Source organism: Electrophorus electricus, chromosome 17 (genome assembly GCF_041902795.1).
Source record: "Electrophorus electricus isolate QZ-2024a chromosome 17, ASM4190279v1, whole genome shotgun sequence".
In the NCBI taxonomy this organism is placed as follows: Eukaryota; Metazoa; Chordata; class Actinopteri; order Gymnotiformes; family Gymnotidae; genus Electrophorus; species Electrophorus electricus.
In genome coordinates this window covers 21,189,871-21,212,669 of record NC_137513.1, presented here as the reverse complement: position 1 = coordinate 21,212,669, position 22,799 = coordinate 21,189,871, and the positions used below count along the sequence as shown (strand labels likewise).

The 22,799-nt window shown below is 46.0% G+C and overlaps 1 protein-coding gene across 2 annotated transcripts in view; it reads right to left on the bottom strand.

The window, feature by feature from the left end:
• dchs1a (dachsous cadherin-related 1a) overlaps positions 1-22,799 on the bottom strand; it is an 85,010-nt gene that overhangs the window by 26,234 nt on the left and 35,977 nt on the right. The gene's annotated exons all lie outside the window — the stretch shown is intronic.

Here is a 22,799-nt window from a genome sequence, read left to right as displayed (position 1 = left end):
GGACAGGGCGTACAGACAGAGACACACTCAGATTACACTCAGATATACTCAGCACATTCAGTGCATTACACCCACATATACTCAGTACTCATAGTACATAGTACAGATATACTAAAATACTCAGATTACACATCAAAAGAACATATCAGTGTGTGACCAGCGTCTAAATTCAGCAAAGCAGACGGAGTAAAGTAAATAACACGTGAATAAACCGAAACATAAAAATGTGTCCCAAAGGATGACGCACCAAATGCATCAGACAGAGGATGGAGTTACATTACACAGACATGTTTACTAACGTCACTTTACTAAATGCAAGACTCTTATCAGACTTGTTCAGGCCAAGCGGGAGCGCGGCATGTGCGGCCCCGTTGGGTGACGACACGGTGCGTTTATCTTTCTCTGTGTTTAATGGCATTTAGCTACGCACGACTGAACACAGAGGAGGACGCTCAGATGGCACACCTGGAGCGTCTCGCTCTCCAGGGCTGGGGGGGTGTTATCAGGCCGAGCGAGCCATTGAGAGAGGGCTGCTGGCAGCCGGCACCGCGACGGAGGGACATAATGACTTTCACAGACCCAGAACAGAGGCGAAACTCCGCTCCAGAGAGCGAGGGGGACAGAGAGAGAAATAGGAGAGATCAAGAAACACAAAACAAGAGAATCAGTAGAACAAAAGAAAGAAAGAAAGATGCACATCACACTTTAAACAGATACTTTGGCAATGTTTTATGTTTCGTTGCAAAATGTGTAAACAACTGAAAAATAGCGATCCCTAGAGAATACAGGTGTATCATCCCACAGTGTAGGAAAATCAGACATTAAATGTAAAGGCTTAAACATCTGTTAGCTAAGAGACTCCATTACGCAAGAAGAACTGTACACATCATCCCAGTGCAGCCAGCCAACCTGGTTGGGAAGAGCCTCTCTGCACGCTAAACCACTGGACATCAGCAGCTTTGTCAAATTCAGACACAAATAAGGGTGTAATTTCGAGTAGATCCTTTAGAAGTCTGACGACGCGGAGTGTGACCGGGGCAGAGTGTGGGTTTGCCCGAGGACCTGACTCGTGACTCGAGGACCTGACTCGCAAAAGCTCGGCTCCTCAAACAGAAGCACGGTGGCAACTAGGGACCTTTGACCCTGAGAGAGCGCTGGAACTCACCACAGCACTTTAAAAATGATATTCCCGTCTGGTCACTGGCCACTGCCTGCAAGACGTGTAAGGAGAGAAAGGCAAATCTGTGTTTGGCCTACAAATTAGCTGTGACAAGGCACCAGATGTTTGTTTTACTCGACAGCCAGAAACTTGGCTCAATAATCACACACGTATCAAGTATTTATGATTCCAAGAGCGGGAAAGTAAACCAAAGGTGATCTCAGGTCCGAGCACTTGAGAGGCACTGAAAGCTGAATTTGGAAGCATCTTCTGTCAACTCTAGCTGACTGTACGTAAATGTAGCGGCTTCTGAAAAACAGGGAGGAAACATCATTTTAAGGGCTTGCTTGTGTCTGCAGCAAAACGGTGTAGATCATCTTGATTACCTTTTTAACAGCCACTGGCTCCTGTGGGAGTTTGCTCTCTCTCTCTCTCTCTCTCTCTCTCTCTCTCTCTCCCCCTCTCTCTCTCTCTCTCTCTCTCTCTCTCACACACACACACACACACACACACACACACACACACATACACACACACACACACACACACACACTCACACACACACACACACACACTCACTCACACACACACACACACACACACACACACACACACACTCACACACACACACACACACACACACACTCACACACACACACACACACACACACACACACACACACACACACACACACACACACACAAACAGAACAGTTTTTGAGATTCGTCCTTTTTAAGATGCATTTGCCTCTGCCAAGATAATCATAGGCATTTGTGTGCCGTTTCAAGACAAGCTTAGCCGTCTCAGCCTCGAACAGATGGTAAGTGAGTCAAATAATGCAGGGCCTGTAAAACTGTATACACATCCGACTCCACTGAAAATCCCGTCTAAATCCTTACATGCTTTTTTCTCACGCAACTATACTACACTCGCACACGCACAGTTGCAGACGCCCAGGCGCACCCCCCCAGACGCACAGGCCCACACGCCCGGGCGCACTCCCCCAGACGCACAGGCCCACACGCCCGGGCGCACCCCCCCAGACGCACAGGCCCACACGCCCGGGCGCACCCCCCCAGACGCACAGGCCCACACGCCCGGGCGCACCCCCCCAGACGCACGTGCACAGGCCCACACGCCCGGGCGCACCCCCTCAGACGCACAGGCCCACACGCCCGGGCGCACCCCCCAGACGCACAGGCCCACACGCCCGGGCGCACCCCCCCAGACGCACGTGCACAGGCCCACACGCCCGGGCGCACCCCACCAGACGCACAGGCCCACACGCCCGGGCCCACCCCCCCGAATGCACAGGCCCACACGCCCGGGCGCACCCCCCCAGACGCACGTGCACAGGCCCACATGCCAACGTGCCATATGTCAGGCAAAATGCCACAAGTGCCCCGACTGCAAAGAGCGGAAACGTTTTTTGTTTTTTTTTTGCTGTTGTTGCTGTCACTCGATCCTACCCACCGGGGCGTGAGAAAGGAAAGAAACCCGGGCGAATGCTGTCCCTGCGTGAGCAGGCCATGATGTGCCCTCCCTCAGAGGCGAGGCCGAAGGCCGGTCGCGTTAGCAGAGAGCAAGCTGGAAGGAGCCACAGATTGATTACTCATGCTCTCTCCTTTTCCCGAGCCTTCAGACGAGGACTGGGGGCGGGTGAAGACAGAGCGGCTCTTCCTGACGCATCGGCACCGGCGCGTCAAGAGGCGCCGTCCCCGCTCCAATCTCCAGCATGACGGGACCCGAGCAAGCCGAGACGTTTATGAGAGCACGGAGGTGGGGCGTGCTGTGTATTTATCACAGGCACGTTTCCAGCCACCCAAATCAGGTATTTCAGGGACATAAATTGTGGTTCAAACAGTTCTGATATTTGTTTAGGTTGCTGGAAGACTGTCTAGCCACAAGAGTGACATTATTTCATCAGCCTGCTCTCTCATTTAAAATGACCTCAAGCAAACCAATTACAAATGGCCGTAAACAAAGCCATCCAATCAGAGATGTTCCTCAGCCAAGCTAAACAGGACTGGGATTCCAAGAGTCTCAAGACATAACTGTATGATAAGAAGAAAGCTAAACTCCACTCTGGCTGGTCTCTTCTGACCAGAGCTCATGTGCACCAATGTGCTCAGTCACAACAATGTACGTACTGTTCGGCAACTTATAAATTACACTGCTATAGGACAGGGAGCAGGCTGCCCGGAACATTACACCAATGGGAGAGTGCCAGGAAGGGACGCTGCCTGTGTGTCCACCGGCACTATACTCGCTCGTGTGGGCTAACGAAAACACACACACACAGTTGTGTTGGCACCAATTCGCAAAATGACATGGGACCTGTCAAGAGGTCAAAAAAAGATGCATGATGCAATGTAAAAAAGTACAGTAAAGTAAATAAAGTCTGAAAAGTTTGTGTCTGTTCAACTTGAGGCAAGCCCACTGAAAAGTTACAACACCCTCCTTCCTGAGACACTTCTATTCAAGGACTTTCTGTGTAATGGACCTGCATCTGTGGATCCGCACGTAACGACGTGTGAACAAGGTAAATATAGCTCTGATGCAGACAGAAGCGTTGCTACCTGTGATCCTGGCCCTCAGGTGAAGCGATGGGGAGATCAGAGAGAAAAGCTGGCACGTTCTTTACTTGCAGAGACTCCTAAGAACCAGGCCGAGCTCACCGAGCACAGCCCGCATTCTCCGCGGCTACAGTATGGTTTTTTACTGTCGCCATCAATCAAATTCCGCGATGCCGCAAATAAAGTCAAGAGATGGGTGCATTGATAGATAGTGTGTAATAAGAATCAAGAGCAGAAACAGACCCCGAGACAGACAGCAAAAGTTATGCATAGGCCTTGTGAGATGAAGAGTGCAAATAAGCACGGGGGGTGACGTGGAATGGGAGAAGTGGTGGTCTGAGCCATCGCAGCTGTGGAAGCCCCCCCACCCCTTCCTCTCTCTGGCATCATATCAGAGAGGTGGAGGGTTGAGTGTGGGAGAGGGAGGAGGAACGGAGGAAGGAGAGGGTTGATGGGATACCTCCCACCATCCTCTGCCTCCCTGACCGCTGGCCAGAGGGAAAGCAGCAGGTTCCTCCGGCAGCTCATTAGAGTTCTCCGGCTGAAGCGGTTCTGACACGTAGGAACACACAGTTTCACGAAGCCACCAGCAGTGTGTGCCGGGGAGGAGGCAAGGATCTTTGGCCAACAGCACCTACGCAGAGCACAGAAACCTGCCGCATGGCCCGAGCACAATCGAGCTTTTCCAAGAATGGTGCAGAAAACGTCTGTACAAATACAATTGGACGTAAACCATCATTTATATAGTGTTTTATGCGTTTTAGGCTCTTCTTCTGAGCACAGTCTTGATTTTTGTTATTCAATGTGCTCTTAAACAGCATGTGCGGACGCCAATTTGCTGTCGTGCGCACAGCGGACTGAACGAGAGAGCCAGAGGTGTCGGTCCTCGTCACCCAGACCGGTCAAACTCGCCAAAGGGGAAAATATCCACCTTCTCCTGGCATAAAAAAGAAAAGAAGAACTCTCCAGTAGACAGGCCAGCTTGTTCTTCTAACACTGGAGTGCGATTCACATTTGAATCAGTTCTCGAGGCTTTTATGACGCACGGTGGAGAGTATCTCCAAGGATCAATATCTTCCATGTGCTATGCTCCCAGTGACCACAGAACAAGCCGAAGATGGGTGCAATATGGGGCTTTTGCATTGGCTTGCAATATTTCTCCACATTCCCCCAGAAATAACGGATCCATATGACATCACCAGGGCAATCCCCTCTGGATTTGTGAATCATTCTGTTCCCTCCAGATGTCCATTAAATTATTGTGTCATCCCTGTAAAACATCATATACATGTCAAAACCACTAAGGGTTTTTATGCAGAGCTGGGTTCCATTCTGAAGCTGTGTTATAGCGAGCCAGCAGGCAAGGCACAACCAACATCAAGCGCTGACCAGTCAGCACTGGAACGTATTCCAACTGCTGTGTTGATCTCCTCGATCTAAATGACAGTGGATTCAGTGGATATTTAAACTTATTGCACACTGTATTGTGTTGTAGTTTTGATTTTGAATGTATATAGTAGCCATTTTCCCCCCATCAATCTACCCTTAATCACCCATAATGACAAAGTGAAAACATTTTAAGAGTTTTGTAAATGAATTTAAAATCAATAACTAAGTGTGCGCGCGTGCACACGCACACACACACACACACACACACACACACACACACAAAATAAAATAAAAAAAGGTATTCCCAAAAATATATATGTCACCTTGGCTGTGACACTCCAGTATGTGGTCAGGTACATTCTTTTTGCTTAATTAACGCTTCAAATATTTCTGGACCTCAGTTGGCGTTCACCTGTTGCAAACTGACTTCATTAGACCTAGTTTGGAAAGGTACACACCTTGGTCAATAAGGGCCCATTTGGAAGAACCTTGGCACAACCCTTTATACTTTCTTAGTGTTGGCCATCCAGCTAAATGTGGCATCCAGGCAGGAAGCGCCTCGGTCACGGAGGCAAGAAAGAACCAAAGAGTCATTCTCAAAGAATTCTATAAGTTGAGTGCAATGACAGGGAGATCTCTGCAGCTCTTGCAAAAACCAGGCCTTTATGACAGCAGACAGAAGCCACTGACGAGTAAAAGGCACTTGGAAGCCTGCTTTGTTCACTAAACGGCACGTACTCCAGCAGCACGCGAAAAAAAACATTCTCTGGACTGATGAGACACAAATTAAACTGGTTGAGCAGAAAGGAAAGCACTAAGTCTGTAGAAAAACACAGAGTGCAGACAACCCCTGCAGTAAAACACGGTGGAGCGAGCATCATGCGATGCTCCTCAGACACATGGAGTGGGAAACAACTAAGGACCAGATGAATGCAGTCCAATACCTGAATACTCCTGACGAATACATCCTCCAGAAAAACAGAGAGTTGGGTGGCAGTTCACCTTTCAACATGACAATAACCCAAAGCATACTGCCAAAACACCACTGGAGGGGCTTCGGTCCAAGTCTCTGGATATGCTTGAGTGGTCCAGCCGAAGTCCTGAAGATGGACATTCGCAGGTGCTCTCTATCCAATCTGACAAAGCTTAAGAGGATCTACCATGAGGAACAGGCTAAACTTGCCAAAATCAGCTATGGAAAGGTCGTAGAGTTGAATCTAAAAAGACGAGAAGCTGTAGAGTTGTATCCAAGAAGATAAGAAACTGTAGAGTTGTATCCAACAAGACGAGAAGCTGTAGAGCTATATCCAAGAAGACGAGAAGCTGTGTTTGCTGCTAAGAGGGCATTTACAAAGTAATGAATGGTCTGAATGCTTTTGTGAATAAAAGTTTTTGATTTTTAATTGACTGTAAATTGATGGGTAAAAATGGCAATAATATCCATTCACAATTAAATCTACAACACAATAAAATATGCAATAAGTAAAGGGGTTTGAATACGTTCTAAATCCACTGTACTTATGTGGCATCTACAGAGTACAGAAAAAAAAGTTTATTTCAAGAGGGCTGGTGTAGTTTTTTTTATTAATCAATAACACATTTCTCAATCATATGACATAAATAGGGCCCGATACAAATTCAAAATAACTGTCAAAAATATTTGAATCTGAGCACTGGTATAGCCCCAGTCAGCGGCATTTGCAATCAGAAGGATTAGGGCAGGCATGTATTTTTCTTAGGTCACTGTTACAGGCAATCTGAAAATCCAGAGGGGGGACCATATGTTGGGGTGGCAAGCTCCCAGAGGTGGCAGACTGAAATAACAAAGCCTTCACGCGCTGCAGCGTTTCATCCATCACCTCAACACGGATTCCGCGGGCTGGCAGCAGGCACACCGAAGCACGAGGTGCAAACGCCGGGGCGTCAGGAGAAAGGGGCTCTAACTCAGCACAGTGAGAGGTACGGAAGAGGAGCAGAGGAGAAGACTCTGCCCCTGCCTCTCTTCTTCTCCTCTCATCTCCCAGTAAGAGCCAGGGGTTTGTCGTTCATCCAGCTCTGCAGCTGGAGGTGATTATGGCATCGGTCCACATCTGTGGTGAAGGGAACGAGCATGAGGTCTTGAAAAATAGGAGAAAGAGGAGTTATGGAGATATGGGGTCGGGGAGGAGCGGCGAGGGCAAGAAAATGGTTTTGGGATACGAAACAATTCATGTCAGCACAAGAGCTGTGAACAGACCCCGAAAGGAACAAGGCGACTGGCCAATTAAATCAGGGACAGCCTGTCCGAACCCAAACTCAAATCCGGCTCACGTCTTCCACCACCGCAGAATGTCTCCCAAATTCTCCACAAAGCCGTTTGGGTTTGGCCGTCATGGCAGAAAATACGGCAGGAATGTAAGCTGATGAGGTCTCGCTGCAGCCCCACCCCCCTCGGAGGCGACTGGCTTGTCATTTAGTTGGGTGTAATATTTCCAAGACTTGTAAAATTGTTTTCCATTATATGGCCTAAATGGTCTAACATGCGGTTCAAATGATGAATCGCTACGCTTATCTATCCACCACTGCATGGGCTGATAGCTCGTCAAAGGAGGATTCAGATTAGGGCTTTAATTTCCGTACAACGTGCTAGACATGACCATGACTTCATTGTGAAACGTTTTTAATAATAACAATAGATTGGATTGTGTTTTTTCTAAATCCAAAGCACTACAATCCAGCAAATGAAACAATACAAAAAATCACTAGTCAACAATGATTTTGTTTCCTACAAAAATACCTGTTTATTATGTATCTTTGCACATGGAATCCAAATGTTTCCAGAATCTCTCTATCACCCATGGTCTTTTTTTGTTCTGGTACACTCACATGCGAGTGCGAGTGAGAAATCTGCCAGCAAAGTTTTGCACATACTGGAACCTTTGGAGGGATTTATAAGGTAGAACAGCAAAAAAGAAAAAAAAGCACTATAATAGTCCAGTGAGGAAAAGCTTGAGCTTGTCAGGTTTACATGGATGGTAGAAAGATTTTGAGTCTCTAACTTACTATGGAAAATGACTCTTGTGACTCGTTATGCACTTGCGTAGAAGGTCTAATCACCCATGGGAAGATTAAAACAATTACATTTAAGGATAGATGTCTGTCTGTGATTAAAATGATCTGTCTTAGAAGAAATTAGCAGAAGAAAATTTTGGGGTTATTACAGAGAGCGGATATAAATTTCATCTGGATAAAAATGAAACCAAATTTCCTAATGCTCTTCCCCAAATGTAACATATAAATACTAAACAGTAACGGTCCGCGGATAGATCTTTGAGGAACGCCTTGGCAAACCCATACAGTGTGAGATTTATTAGTAGCTAACAAGACAAAAACTGTGAACAGTCGGAAAGGTAAGATTTTAGTAAGCACATTTGCAGAAATATCCAGCCATTTTTCTATAAAGACTAACAGGAGAGTGTGACAAGTTGTACTGAAGGCAGCACTAGTCCAATAAAATGAGCCTCTGACTCCAGCGACATAAGATCATTCACAGCCCTCACCAAGCTTGAAATCCAGACTGAAATAGTTCAAAAAAGTTTATTCTGTATCAGATGTTCTTGAGGTTGGGCTCAGAGACTTTTTTGCCAGAAATGGAAGCTAGAAATTGGGCGATAGTTTGTAAGGTGTTCAGTAGCTCTGGTTATTTCAAAACCATTTTGTTTTGTATTTACATGTCAGAGCCAATTGTACAAGCGTAGTGATGAATGAGTCAACTGAGGATATAGTGTTAACTGCTCATAGGCAAATGTGACGGGTGGGTGGGCAATACACCTCCAGAACCTGCTAATTCTTTGGATTAGAAGCTCCATACATTCCCAGCCACCAGGATTTATGTGATCCATGATTTACACAATTGTTCTGTGTACCTGAAAATAGAGATTTCTTAATGTAGTCTATTCTAAACTTTCTCAAAAAAGCAATTACGCTGTAACAAGATCATCTTCTAAGATTACAGTATTTGACTGATGGCTTTAATATCCTTGCCTTTGGGGTTGTATGATCAGAAGTGATGGAGGCTCAATTTGAAGACTGTCCTTGATAGACTCTGTAATAGACGCTTGAAGCGCTCTGTAATAACCACCCAGTAAAAGACACACATTGTCTAAGGACGTCAGAGGCAGCTGGGTTTCTGGCGGCGACCCAGAGCCTACAGCGGGTCAGTCCCCTGGCGGTGCATCCCTGGCCTTAGCTTGGATTCCGAACCTTGGCTGGGAGGGGGGGTGGCCCATGCAAAGCAAGCATCTGATCCCTGCATGTCCGTCTCTGTTTCAGAACCCGGAGAAGGCTGGGGCCACTCGCTCACATACTGTGCGGGTCTGGGAGAGGCACAGAAACACACTGACTCACCATGTTAGACATGGAGCACAAGTAATTTCACAAGCTTGACAATATGAAGGCCTTTAGTGTCTGTTTGCAATAACAGCTCTCCCATGGGGTAAGATTCTTATGTTTCAGACCCTGCTGTATGCAGAACGCCGCTGCTGGTATTTATGTTGGTGCATTTGAACTCTTGCATAAACGTGCCAGGCTTCTCAGAGGTTTAGCTGAGCCAGGACTAGCTGTTCTAGTGAAATGGGTGTGTGTGTGTGTGTGTGTGTGTGTGTGTGTGTGTGTGTCTGGGGGGGGAGGGGGGTGTCTAATGTGAACCATACCCTTGGTGAGGGAACAGACACCACTGATGTACTGCTGGGCTTCACAAGGCTGCTGGTGGAGAGTGGATGGAAAGCCCTGGCCCGGAACAACACACAGTTGCACGGTCCACCTGCTTCCGGCTGCCTGCAGCCGCGCCTGGCAGCCTTCGGGGTCAATAAGAAGACTGTGCAGGGGCGCAGGGCTTTTCCCCCGGCCGACAAAGGACTTGGCACAGCAGCCTTGCCAACACACAGAGGTAAAAGAATGTGAAAGGAACAGGCCAGAATTGGAGGCCATTCTCAAGAGAATAAACAGTGTTTTAAAAGGCGGGATTAGAATCATCAATGCTCTGAATCATCAATGCAAATGTGAGGGTCGCAGGCCTGAGCCCACATAGCATATTCCATAGTGGGTATTTAATGTGGTAAACACTAGCTACTTTCTATCAGATTATGTTGTAGCACAAAGAAGCTTTCAAATATTAGATGGAAAAGAATAAATTGCAGGCCTCTTACACTCCATACTTATTATTTAGCTATTGAGGCATTTTGTTCAGTAACTGCTGTGGATTATTCAGCAACTGCAACTATTTGGCAACTAAAACACAACGTATAGTTGCAGGAGTGTTGGAACCCCTTCAACAGGTCCTGGGAGTGTGAGGGGTTAACAGAACACCAAGCATCTGACCAGGTAAATGTGGACTGTGCCACCTAACACGTAGCTCCAGAAGCAGCTAAATGCTGCTCGTCTCTCACAGCAAGGTTATGTCCATTTCCCCAGGACGTGAGCAAATACACAAGAAAAACAAAAAAGAGAGAATTGGCCCCTTTCCAACCTCTCTCCTCAATTTTTCTCCATTAGTTGAAAGCAAAAAATGTCGCAAATGCTTTCAGCCGGTTTATGACAGGCCAGAGGATTGTGTTTATGGAAAGTATATTTCCACTGCAATTTGGTTTCGGGCCTGACGAAAACAGTAATCATGGCAAAGTGGGGCAGACAATTGGAGTCAAACTGTGGATCATCACAGGGCATTGCTAAAACATGACTTTTTTTCTTCTTCTAGAAAGATGACTGATCGAGGCTGAGCTGAAAATGGAACCACAAGTGTGATAATACCCTAGAACCCCTCACAGTGCATTCACACGGGACAGACTTTGACAGCATACGTCAGATCTTCCTCCAGTCCTGGGTTTTGGAGATGCCACATATACCAGAGTCATACTACTTGGATTTGTTGGTGGTTGTTTCAAATTTGTAAAACTCGGGTAATAGCAGGCAGTTATGAGGAAGCAAAGAGAATCAGCAAAGCCCCTAAAAATCCCCCTCCTATGGCACCGAGCTTGTGTGTTTATGGAGTTGTAGTGCTGAGTCAAAATGAAAATGAACCAGGAGCATAACCGTGATTAGATGGCAAAGCTTTCGGACAGTAGGGGCAAGGGGAGCAGAAGGTGGGGGACTGGGGGCAATCAAACCCGCCCCCCACGCTCGGCCGGACGCTGGTGTCTCCGCATTTCTCATGCCTGCTTCCTTATCGGTACAGACTGAGAGCAGTTCGCCGTGGCCGGAGATTCGTCCGGCGCGTGTGCGGAAAGGGCGATCGCAACGTGTACTGCGTGCCCAGGCTGTCTGAACCTGGCACTGGAATGTCGCTGTTGAAGACTTCCAGCAGAACAAATGCTTGGCTCTCGCTGCAGGCTGCATCTGCAGCCCATCAACAGCACAACAGTATAGACCCAGAATGTGGCACAACACTGCCGAAGCTCCCATCACCACCTCCCTCACCGCCCCTACTGCCCCGCGGTACTGCTTTACAGTGTTGGGAAACAAGACCAAAGCTGGACAATGCTAGCTACAGATCTGCTCCCCAGTTCTTTGGCTAGTACACACACACCCATTTATTTATTTATTTATTTGTTTGTTTGTTTATTTATTCATCAAACCACATTTCCCTGTATTTCCCTGTATCTCTCCTCGGCTCGGACAGAGCAGTTACAAAATGTATGACTATGTACATGACAAATAAACTCTATTCTCCACTTAGCCACAGGCGCGGGATGGACCGGCTACAGACGACAATGGGGGTATATCTGCTGGGTGTGGACCTGCCGAGCACTTGGCTTCAGCATGACCTGTAATAACACCAGCCTTTAATAAGAGACTCTGCAGGACAGGAAAAACAAACGCTTCAGCTCTGTCAACTCCACAAGCCACTCACTACGCTGGACTCCGGCATTTCTCAGTCTGGCAGCTCTCGTTCAAGCTGCATTTCTATTTCAAAGCCCTGGTGCTTCGTTCTCAGTCTCACAACAGTCATGTTCAGATTCAGGCGTGCTCCAGTGTACATGTCAAGGACGCTTGGTGAGGTGACGCCAAACATATATCAATGTGAAGAAATGCTTTTGCTAACATCCTGTGGGGTATACATTCTGATCTTGTCATGTTTTTACTGAATTTTGGGTCTTTGAGTGTCTCATATTTCTCATATTTGGTGCAGCACCTCCAGAAAAGAAGATCTTTGCTCATCAGGAAAACACTATCACATCTGTCCTGGCACTGCATCTAATTTTCTACCAGTGGATATCCAAAAATCCTCCTTTGCAAATAAATTTAATAAAAAAAAAAGAGAAAGTTTATAAAAGCACCCATGAATGACATTAAAGCCACCCAAAGAAACCCAAGAACAGCACTGAAGCAAAAATCAAGAAGGAACCTCTGATGTACAAATAGCAGAGTGTCAGTAAACAAAACTGAAATCTTGATAAATAATCTTCTCTCTCTCCAAGGAATAAGGGTTCTTCCAGGGGCTACAGCGATTCCCAGCGATTCCCAGTGATTCCCTAAACTGTCTCTTCCACTAAACACCTCCCCCACTTCCTTCTCTTAAAGATGATATACACATGATTACAGGACACGCTAACAACTGGAATGGAATGGCCTACCCAGTATAGACCCACTATGCAGGAAGTAATCATCTCAAGTGCAGAACCTGGATGTGTCGGAGGCTGCAGTCTGCCTGTGTCAAGTATGTATAGGTTAGCGATTTAATCTCGGCTCGCTGGAATGGTCTCCATAAACAGCCATATGCCCACTCCATCGGCCGATAAACCGGCCCCAGCAGGGGTCCGGCGAGACTGTCGGCTGGCTCACGCAAACCTCCTCTCCGCTGCTCCACTTCCGGCCATCTGAATGTCTAGGACCGGCCCCGTCCCTTAGGAGGCCATTCCTCCTCCGGTTCACTGCAGGGTCGACGGCGGAAAAAAACTCGCTTGCCGCTGAAGGATATGCCCCCCCCCCGAGCATGTGTTTGGGATCTTGCTCCCTAGTTCCGCTGGCACGCGAGTTAGTGAGTAAACAGACGTTCCGTTCCATACACATGGGGCTCGGGGGAGGCTGACAACGACATAACAAACCTCTAACGGTTTTACATCCTGCCGAATGATGACGAACGTGTTCTTAAAAGTCCCAGAGATAAACAAGAAAAACCACCACACAGACGGCGGGAATTAGTGACAATTAAAGATGGGATGTCCAATACAGAAGATTCTCATACCATGGAAGAATGGATGCTGGGGTATTCTAACCAGCAGGGTGACTGCTTGTGTCTGAGAGTGACATCAATTAAATGCAGTCTGGACATAAATGATTAATTACATTTCTTAGCCCTTGAAGTTTGCAGTTGCGTACGTGTTATGCCTGCATACTTCCGTTCACTTCTCTCCTCCAGAAAGAGGCCTCAAAATGCAAGCTGCTTTGAGATAAACTTGCTATTAATACAGTCCAATTGTGGACATAGATTAAATTTCCAAATGCTCCCAACAAATATATATGTCAATGGGTGCTTACTTATCCTAATATACACAATCCCCATGGCAAACACAAAGTGATTTTTTTACTGTGCAAAAGAGTGCAACACTGCAGTTTCAGAGAGAACGAGGAGGATGTGTCCAGAAAGGAAAATAAACCCCACAGGGTCATTTCATGACGGTTTATCTGCGTTAGGGCACTCGGAGATTTACTGGAATGCAGCAGGCCAAAACACACCAAGCACGACCTGACCTTTCAAGGAGAGTCTCCTGAAATCACCAACACATGGCCAGTTCACTGTCCACGGTGCAGCTGCCCAACCCAAGCAAGTGTGTCTGGAGTGACTGCATTAACGTGGTCTGGAACCTCAGCCAGAGGCGCTTAACCTCTGGGTCAGTCATGAATACATGTTCGCCCTAAGCACTCTGATTCCGCCTGGAAGCAACATGGCTGTCATTATAGCCCAGGCTTCGGGATAAATAGGCTTCAGCTTGCCCAGCTGTAGACAGGACAAGATCTCAACAGTCCTCCGATGTCTTGTAAATTACAATGACGGTTACCCTCTAGGTGAAATGCACATACATGATTTGTATGTCACTTTTAGCGTGGTTGATACATTCGGATAAGCAGAAAATAAAGCTTCGAAAGTTAGCAATAAAATCCTCACGGATCATTTATTTCAATAAACCATTTTTCCCCCCTTAAGGAAGGAAGAGTGTATTCCACATGGTGGGAAAGCCAACGTTTCCTGCCCTAAGCAGCAAACAGCCAAGACCAAGCCCTTGTCAGGGGCATCCGATGTCCTTGTTATACATCACTCGTATCTGTTCGATTAGAGTACTTAAGATGGGAAGTTGCTCAAAATAAAATGAATATAAAAGCAGAAATAAATGCTTGAATTCTTTTTTATTCTTCTTATTGTTCAGTCTAAAGAGCAAAATCAAAGGTTTGCAAAGGTTTCAGTTGGCTAAGTGCTTCGGCTCATACTCACACGATCTGCACATTAGTGCACAATGCGATTTCTTAACACAGCAGCAAACTTTCCTCCTATCAGCGCAGTGTTATCATGGCAGTAGGAAGTTAATTTGCGTGATGTAAATCGGGGACACCAGCATAAAATCAATTCTATATCATATCAAGGTCTGTATATGTGATCTTGAATCTGGGTTCACATCTAGCGCCACCACATTCCCAGTATTCTGGGAAAGCTTGGATCCTAGGGCTTGCTATAGTCCATCACCCATGGGCAAAGAACCTGCATTTCAATCTATTCCTTATAGTGAGCTCCTGCAATATCTATCACAGATATCAGCTTCCAATTTAATGCCAGCATGTGTCATCTGGCATGCCTGTTAACAGTGCGTATCCATGGCTACGACCTCTTTGTTTCCTCTCCGAGGTTCATTTTGAGGCGTTTGAGGTTTGGGGTGGAACTGTGTGGCGGGAGGTCATCACCTCCGAGCACAGCGGTACCCTGCGGCAGCGCCCCACCCGAACAGATTGGAAGTCCTGGAGTTCTGCTGCATTTGTAAGGCTTCTGTATGGAAGGCTGCGAGATAAGCCTGATTGCAGAGTAAGAGGGTGAATGGACCTGCGGCCAAACGGGCCTCCTCACCGCCGACTCCGGCTTATCGCAGGTCTCTTGCTATGACATCACAGCTCATTTGACTGCAGAGCTGTTCTGCCTGAACGCAGAAGTCCGATTGCCGCCCATGTAAGGAACTCAAGCAGAAACTGTTGTAACTTGTTTCAAGTTGGACCTTTGCAGCACTGTTCTTAAGCCCTGTTCTTTTCTCTTTCACTACACAATGATTTGCCAGGATTTCATGGCTGGCCAGTTTGGGTGATTGATGGAGTACTGATGGTGGTGTCACTTGGAACAGTTGCATCACGTAGAGGTTATCCTATAACACTCCAGCAGGTCATTTAACTTCAAAAGGTGCTGCGGACCTGGCAACCTCTTGGTTTTGTTGTGTAAGTGGGGCCCAAGTGGTTGAAACATTGTTTTGTACTACGGAAAACAATTACTGAATTATGTAACTCTTAATAGACTGTGTTGTTAAAGCTGTGAGAAAGGCCGGCTGTAGATAAGCCAACGCAAACACTACCAACCACACGGCAGCGCTCAGAACGACCCCACACCAGGCATCCCTAATCGGATCAATCAGTGGGAGGGGCAATCATGTGAGGTCCAGGGTCATAGGTCACTCAAATGGCCAGCTGCCCCATCCGCAACCTTTCACCCCACCCTCATCTATTCAGTCTTTTATGCATGACTCTGCCATGTTCCAAGCATTAGTAGAGGATATGTGCATGTGTGTGTGTGTGTGTGTGTGTGTGTGTCTGTGTGTGTGTGTGTGTGTAAAACTCACATTGAAAACATGCAGCAGACACACACAGGTCAGTTTCAAGAGTACTACAGAGAACACTGCCACATTGGGTTATTATACAAGCCATGAAACTCCAGCTCCTGGACATTAGCGGTTATGTATAGTTTAGAAGGTAAAATGATTTTGTCAGCATAGTCCAGTTGAGCACATTCAGGGTAGAAGAACTAGCCTCCAATGTTACTGTCTAAACAAGGCGGACCAAAACACTGGACACTGCATCTGCAATAAGAACCAAGTGAAATTCTAACCTTTCAATCTTTCAAGTGCAATCCCACTCCTTCACACTAAATATGATTTTCACCAAACACCTATTTTTTTATTTTACATTATGTTCTTATATCCCTAACACATAACTCTTACTCTGTAATTAGGAACACATAATGTCTTATTCCCTGTAAGTCACACAAATAATCTTCAAACAGCCCACAACACAAACTAAAAGGCATTGTTAAAAGACTAAGTCAAAGATGGAAAATTTTCTGCAAGCACAAATCAGATTTCTCCGCCTTAATGCGAGACAGCAACGTTTGATGCTTAAACCGATGGCAAGGTCTTCCGAACAAGAAAAAAAAAGAATGTGGATTCCTGATGGATTGATCGAACCGCACAGTTCTAGCCCAGGCTGGGCCACAAGTGAACTGCAGATGCCACTGTTGACTTGCCATGTCTCTGTGGTGGCCTTTTCTAGCAGGTCACCTTAAGCTTGTGTCTAGATAATGAGTCTTGTCATTTCCACACAGCTCATGGCCAATCTTACTTGCGTCATTCCCTTGTTAAGTTTTAAAACAGTATTGTCTTGTGCAATATATATAAATATATATACATACCTGCCAATATACATAACCTGCCAATACGTGATTTATATATATATTGGCAGGTTCTATATGAAAATGATCTTTGCAAACAAGCTTTTTTAACTTTAAATAGTCATTGACTTGTGGGAACCATAACACATTAGCTTGGCAATTCACGATTTCATGCTACCATGTTATAAAATGATGGTGAAAATATTCATCATTGTGTTTTAATGTTACATTCTGTCTGTGATAATGTGTGATTTGAGTTTTAGAGAGGTCAATATCAAATGAACAGACATATGAGATGTTTTGACCATCTAAATCTCTGACTGGGTTCAGTTTGCGTTTTTTAATTTAATTTTATTTTTTTACTGCCTGTAAATATTTCATCATTCTCAAATATTTCATAAAACAGCTCAGCTCATATGTAAGTAATGATTACATTAATGGGGATGGCATCGTTACCTTTGATTTTCAGTGATTTCAGTGTTGAAAGACACCGGCTGAAGGTACTGACTGAACTCATGATTGTCTCTTGCCAATCTGAAATTAACTTAAGACTTAATAGTCCAAGGTGAATACTGACTGTTCGAAAAGATTGTTATGTAATAACATGGTGACTTTTACTTTGAATCAGTTCATTGGCTTTACATGGAAGTAGTCTGGGGGGACTTTACAAATAAATAAATAAATAAGGCCTACAACACTACCATTTCTATTTCACTCTATAATCACCACACACACACACACACACACACACACACACACACACACACACACACACAAACTCACATCAAACAAAGTCATCGTATTTCTCTCCACGGTCTTGACCTGTGACACGGCCTAGGAACCACCTCCCACCACTAGCAATCGAGTCTGTTTATTAGTCACAAGATCCAATTTCTCAGTGACATATGGGTGCTCAGTGAAGTGATTCTGATCTTGAGGAGCCACAGTTACACGGATCTGAACAGCTGGACTATCAGTTTATGCGCTCGTCATTGTGCAAGTGACATCAGGAACTTCACGACCCCAGGAGAGACTCCAGAAATCTTCCCTTAGTTACTCTTGGATAATGATCTGCTAAGCCGAAGAACATTCTAGAGCACTTCTTTAACATAAAGGGAATCTAAATGATTAGAATTGCACTGTGGAGCTGTCCATGAGTACTATGGATTAAAATGTCAGGGGTTCAGGGCAGGCCACCTCCACCTCAGAGTTGCTAAAGCTCAGAGCAAACGCCTTGGAGATCATCCTACCTTCCTGTGTCCCTTTTATCTTCATCCGTGACCTCTTGTTCTGGGGATACGCAATGTTACGAAAGGAATTTCGGCCCAGCGCATCATGCGCAAACCTCGCGACAGAACAAGATTTATCGCTGACACGTCTCCATCAGCATCGAGCTATCCATGCTCGGCCACATGGTTCACGGATCAGCGCCGGATGTCAGGCAGAATTTTTAAAGCAACTGCGACATGAGAAGCAGCCATGTTTAGATGCATTCTGTGCACGCTTCTCGGAACTGTGTCTCTGTGTCAAACTGTCAGTGCGTTTCCTCGGCCTTGGAAGAAAAATGCGCAGCCCTCACATGACCCGGATGCCGGGTGCACAGGAACAAAAGCCGCCAGACTGAGATTGGGGGGTGGGGGGTGGGGAGCAGGTAAACAGCGGTCCTTGACGAGATGAAAAAAACTTCTGTTGGGATTGGTTTTGCAGCTGATTCGAGGCGTGATGGGTTCATAATCCACGAAATTGTGAAATAGTTCTGGTTAAGATAAAACGTGATTGTGAAAGAAAGAACAGACACTGGCATCATACACTGGTACACCTACACACTCTCGTACACTCTTTATTGCAGACACACAGAGGAAAGGGCTACTGCTCAGTTACTGGGCAGTTTTTGGGAATTATGACTTGGAGCATGAGCCAGGCTTTGTTAACCAAGCCCCACCCACCCTATTAATACAAAAACCTCCTTTTCATTTTAAACCTCTGAGGTCACAGATGTTGCCTGAAAAATTGTGTTGTTACATTATAGTAAAGTAGACTAAAATTATGCAAAGAATTAATTGCATAAAAAAGAATAGCTTGGGACACTGTACTGTTGATTATCTGCATGGAAAGCTTGTTAGTTTAGGTTCTGCATGAGTGTGTGAGGCCTAATGTTATAGCACAAACGCGCAACTGCGCATTACTGACGAATGAGCGGCCGGAGCTTATTTGGAGGAAAAGACAGAGCTATAAACAAAGACAACTGAAAATTCAACAAAAAACGCCAACACAACACCAACGATTGGTCGCTGTCTACACGTAATCCTTTAAATGTTGGGGATTGGATTGTGAAGTTTGAATTTCCAGTTGGCATTGCATCTCCACCCTAGGATCCAGCCCTGGGCTTATGGGGAAATATCGAATGCAACCCAAACACACTTTGGTGACATTGTTGGTTTCTAACAGCTCCTAACAGGGTGACTCTACCCATGGGCTTCTGGCTGAGGTAAAGGCGCTGTGTCAAAAACAGCAACGGATGGGAGCTCGTTAGTCGACACTGTTAATTAATTAAGCAGATTTTTATTTTAAAGTGATTTCTTTCATTGCTGCATCAGCATGATTACAGACAAACAAACAAACAAAAACTAATCAAACACCATTAAACTATATGTTGAGCCAAATGCAAAGGAGCATGTTGAACTAGGAAGAGGTTTCCGTGGTGATGGCTCGGTAATTACATAAGAATCATCATATTGTTTGCAGTGTTCCTGTTATGCAGTCCAACCATTATGAATCCCAGTGTACTGAACGGGGCCGACTCATTCACCACTGTGAGATACAATGACTGTAGGCATAGCCCTCTACAGTGTGAGATACAATGAGACAATGACTGTAGGCATAGACCTCTACACTGAGAGATACAATGAGACAATGACTGTAGGCCTAGCCATCTACACTGTGAGATACAATGAGACAATGACTGTAGGCATAGCCATCTACACTGTGAGATACAATGAGACAATGACTGTAGGCATAGCCATCTACACTGTGAGATACAATGAGACAATGACTGTAGGCATAGCCATCTACACTGTGAGATACAATGAGACAATGACTATAGGCATAGCCATCTACACTGAGAGATACAATGAGACAATGACTGTAGGCATAGCCATCTACACTGTGAGATACAATGAGACAATGTGAGCGCTCCTTTTAAACTGTTACAACTGAGACAACTGCAAAACAACTACACTGTCCCTAATAAAACCAATTTAAAAATACACGTCTGCTTGTGGTGTACGCAAGCCGAGATCCAGAATATAAGCAAAGGATTCAGCTAATATGTGATTTGAGTATGCTTACACTAAGACCTAGAGGAGCCCCGAAAGTGTTGAGAGTAAAAAAAAAAAAGACTAAAGACTAAACTAAACCTGTGCAAAGAACGAGTGTGTTGTATTTTAACAGAGAAGGAGGAGGAGGGACTGGAGAATTGAACAGCAAATCAAGATTCAAGTGTCACATGAAAGCTGGTGATACTCTGGAAAGAAATACCCACCCGACAAAGTGGGGTTTGGGGGGGGTGGGGGGTGGGGGGGAGATAAGAAGATCATCGGATTCTGTTTCACTTGCTGGAGGGCTTACGCAGGGGCTGACCACTACGTGCTGGCCCACACCACCCACACCACCTGCTGCAGGCTTCATCCAGCGGCCTCCCAGTCGCCCAGAAGAGTGGACAGAAACGAGAGTCCACTGTCACAGTAAACCGAGACTGAGTGGACAATCGCCCGTACGATCCCAGAAGCAGGTGAGATCAGGAGGCCGAGCTCATGAGCTTGACGGATGAAAATGTGGAGGTACACGGCCACCAGGAGCGTTACCAAGGGACGGATCTGACCCCGAGCCTCACCGGATAACATCATCTCAGCGATTCCTCCAATCAAGTCTCGACCCTTTCGGGCACGGTAGAAGCAGGAACCAGGTGCTCCAGTTTATACGTTAGGCAGGCAGCACTTCCCAATCTGGTCAGGACCCACTGGTGAGTGTGAGAATAAACGTGAGCTCTGGTGTTCAGTCCATGGAGGGTTGGGATGAGTACTGACTGTACTGACTGTACTGCTCCTTCAGTAATCAGTACTGCATAGACAGCAGGCCAAGCTACATTCGTTCAAAGAGCCCCTTTTAAAGAACAGGAGGACCCTTTGAGCAGAAACAGCATTTTTTCTCCATCACCTTCTCTTTCTTTGGTTACCTTCCGTGATACGGTGTGCTTAAGGGCAGATTATTTCTGTGATGGTTTGCGTCTGAGTTTGAGCTAAGGACACTGAAATGGAGCAGCCAACGCGCACGCAGACGCACTTAACGCGAAATCCTCAGACAAACCTTCTGCCTGTGTGCGCACGGACCAAGGAAGAAAAACAAACAGCAAAAAAAAAAGCTGGCACAAACAGCATTCCTGAATGCAGAGCTAACTGCCGCTCCCTCGGGAGACGGTACAGTAGGCCTTTCCACTTTTCTCATTCCAAGGTCTCATTCCAGAGTGCTTATGTTGGATGCAGGTCGTCTTTCGGCAGCGTTTGATACACCAGTGCCTTGCTCTTCCATTTCCTGCAGACTGTGGTCAGCAGTTTGCTGAGCATCGCGGTTCTAAAGCCCACTTTCACGCACTGGGAAGGGACATGTCCGTAAGGCTTTTAACTGGCATACGTGCTTTTATCTAAGCAGTGTGACACTAGTAAACCTGTCTTTGTTTCACTCATTAATGTGTAAACTTCAGAAAAAGAGGAGTGTGCTGACAATTCAGGAAATATTTGATGACAAAACAATCCCCCAATAATTTTTTATTTGTAAGATTCGTGCTGCAAAGTTCATTTCTCCACGCACCACCAAAAACATGTCGTCAAATGCGAAGACAACTTAGTCCCAAGTGTTCTTCCAAAAAACACCCTCCCCAGATCAGCAGGTTCCAGGTGTGGAACTAAGTGATAACGCAAACCGATGTGGCCTTTCCAGTATCAGATTTACACATATCCTTCCTTTCCCCTCTCTGTCTTACTGTGCACTCTGACAGCCTTTCATTCATTTAGGATTCTGATCCAAAGTCCCTGCAAGAGCTAAAAAAAGCACTGCGCCATACCTCTTATCCTCTCTGTAAACAATAAAAATTCAATCTGTTTGCCCCTAATTTGAGTCTTCTAATCTCTGACCGCGCAGCACAGAGCCTTTCCGACATCAACCCGCTCCCAACAAGCGATGACCTCATCCGAAGCGTCCGTACGAGGAGAAGGGGCGCTCGACCGCAATCAGCGGTGCGCAGGGGGGAAGACGCATGCCCTGCAACGCGTCGGATCTTATAGCGGCATGCACATGCCTTTCATAAAGTCCTGGGCTGGGTCCATGAGCACTGCGACCCGAGAGCAAGTTCACCCAGCGTTCAGGGAGTCTTGCACTGCATGTGACTCGCGTTTAAAATAAGGCCTGCGTGAATGGAAATGCGGCCCCTTAAGAGAGACTATAAATGATCGGGGGGGGTTACAAAAGTTGAAGTTCGTTTCAGTCGAACACACGGCATCATAAAGAGGATTTCAGCCCGCCCAGAAAGTGGCGGCACCAACTTTCATTCACAGAGAAGAAAATTAAAACCGCAAAGACAAAACTTGAATGCTTTCAAAGTTTCTTTGCTACATTGCTTAAAATAAATAAATAAAAATATAGCATCTATCCATAAACAATGTGTAATTAGGCTGCGGTAAACTGAAACTTTAACATAATTATGAAACCAACACAGTTAGTGCATTGCTGTTCTTAAGAGAATACAGCCTTTAGGACATTTGTGTATCCACAGCAACTAATTTGCAAAAGTTTGTTATGAGACTGTCTGAAAGAATTTTGAAGCAGCATCGTAAGGATAAGCATTCTGACATCGGAATTGGCAAATCCAAGCGCGCAGCTCACAGGGACGTACAAGTGGTGCCGATCTACGGGAGGAAGCCGCACGGCCTTTCTCCCGAAACACGGAGG